Source organism: Bison bison, unplaced genomic scaffold, assembly GCF_000754665.1.
Source record: "Bison bison bison isolate TAMUID 2011002044 unplaced genomic scaffold, Bison_UMD1.0 scf7180017853066, whole genome shotgun sequence".
Classification (NCBI taxonomy): Eukaryota; Metazoa; Chordata; class Mammalia; order Artiodactyla; family Bovidae; genus Bison; species Bison bison.
Window position 1 is genome coordinate 52,595 of NW_011483639.1, and position 2,233 is coordinate 54,827.

The following is a 2,233-nucleotide window of genomic DNA, read 5'->3' on the forward strand; positions in this document are numbered from 1 at the left end:
CAGCGCCCTCCCGAGGCTTTTCTGGTTTCTGGCGGCTTCTGGCGTTCCTTGGCCCGTGGTGGCATCACGCCGGCCTCTGCCTCTGATTTCACACAGTCTTCTTTTCTCCCCATGTCTCACCTCTGTGCCTTCCTTTTAAAACCCAGCACTGGCTTTTAGGGCTCCCCCAGGTAATACCAAGTGATCTTATCTTGAGATCCTTAATGGCGTCTGCAAAGACCCTGTTTTTCCCCAAAAGTCCTCAGTCATGGGTTCTGGGTGTTAGGACGTTGGGCTATCTTTTCTGGGGGAAGGGGCGCACAGGTCAGCCACGGCCCGTTAGAGACTCCAGAGAGGTGGTGGGGGCGCTGGCTTGGGGTTGTCCTAGGGACGGCCATTGCAGGTGAAGGGGTGGGTGTGGAGGAGAAGTCTAGGGGGCAGAGGAAGTGGAGATTTTGTGGGCGACTCCAGAGGCAAGGATGAGGGGTTGCAGGACCCGAGGGCCAGTATCGAGGAGGCAGCTCAGACTGGGCACAGGCTGTCGGGCGGCTCAAGGAGGTCTGGAAGGATGGGGACCTCAGGGAGTCCAGGTGGCTTGAGCAGTCAGAAGGCTGGTGCTTCCTAAACAGGAGAGGAGAGCCTCAAACAGCTGTCACGGGGAACTGTGGCCGGTCTGCAGGAGAGAGGGAGTGGCGCCCAACGTGTGTCGTGCCAAGCGAAAGAGTGCAGACCGAAGAGTGGAGTGCACAGAAGGGCACCTCTGTGCGTGTGGCACACACGGAAAAATGTGGGAAAGAAGCGGGAGACGTTGTGGAGGGGGCTGTCTCCAGATCCGGGACGGAGGGGAGCTCACTGGACATTCTCCACTGTTTGATTTTTCATTTCTTTCTCTCCCCACGAGCCTGTGTTTCTTTTGTAACAAAGCTCTGGTTTAATTATTTAAAATGCAGATCCATTAGAGGGGAAGGAGAAGTTCCAGAAGCCAGAGGTTGCCAAGGAGGCAGGGGCTGGGCTCCCTTGGGCAAGGCCTGCCTTGACCCCAGTGGAAAGGGGTCTGTGGGGCCAGGACAGGAAGTGACGGGCTTTCCTTCTTGGAGTCGCAAGTGAGGCCCTCAGGGTGGGGCCTCAGCCACCAGGGTGAGGGGCAGAGAGCCTGCTGCAGGCACCGAGGGAGGGCTGAGGGCCGCAGAGAGCCCGCGTGTGAGGTCCTGGTCCATTGGCTGGGCTCCATCTGCCGCGGCTGTCTGGTGCCCCACCACCTCCGTGAGCCGAGCCCCTTGGTGGACACGGGACACGGTTGGAGGCTACAGCTTGAGGGCCAGGTGGGTTCTCCAGGAGGACGTGGGGCAGGGCCAGGTGATGGCAGGCCAGGATAACAGGAGGGCAGGGAAAGCCTCCAGGTGCCAGGCCTCAGGGCCAGGTGTCCCCAGGGAGCTGGGGTGGGGCAGGCCGGCCAGAGGCTGCAGGACCAGCTTACAGCTGGGGGGCTTGTGGACCTCGGGCGAGCTTTCCCAGCCGACGTCTTCCTCCTGGCTGAGGACGGACCGCCTGCCCGGCCCCCCGGCTGCAGCGGTGACTTGTCCTGGGGGGCGGGGCACCGTCTCTGAGGCCCCCACAGCAACAGGAGGCAAGGTGTGTGCTCTGCAGCTATTTCTAACCCGCCGCAGCACACGGAGCCCTGACGAGTTTGAAAAGCAGGCTGACTGTCAGGGGCGGAACCCAGCTCCGAACTGTCAGGGAGCCGTCATGGAAAGCGCCTGGCAGGGGGGCGGTGACCGGGGGCTTGGGCTGACAGGGCTGTGATTTTGAAAGAAAAGTCGTTAAGAAAGAGATTCAAAGTGGGAGAGGAGTATTATTAGATAACGGCTGTCAGGCGATTTTCTGAGGCATTCTCGGGGTATTTCGTAACCCTCTCGCCCCCTAGATGGTCAGCTCTTCCTGGGCCCTCTCCTGCAGGTTCCACCCCGGGCGGGGGCATGGAACGGGCATCAGTGTTTGCCGTTCGGCCCGTGGTCACTTTGGTGGGAGGTTTTGTCAATAATCCACTTGCCTCTGTTAATGAACCACACACCGGGATGAGCCCTTCAGCCTTTGGTCTGGACACCTGGGCCCCACCTCGCCCGTCCGGCACCGGGCTGGGAGGCGCCCTCTCTGCTGGTGGTCCCAGCAGGGCAGGGGTCCCCAGATGCTCGTGACCCTCCGTCCTGCCATCAGTCCTGGCCTCCTGCTCGCCTGTCTCCTTACAACCTGCTGT

At 60.9% G+C, this 2,233-nt stretch overlaps 1 protein-coding gene across 2 annotated transcripts in view; it reads left to right on the top strand.

Annotated features, from left to right (window-relative positions):
- UPB1 (ureidopropionase, beta) overlaps positions 1 to 2,233 on the top strand; it is a 25,632-nt gene that overhangs the window by 3,284 nt on the left and 20,115 nt on the right. The gene's annotated exons all lie outside the window — the stretch shown is intronic.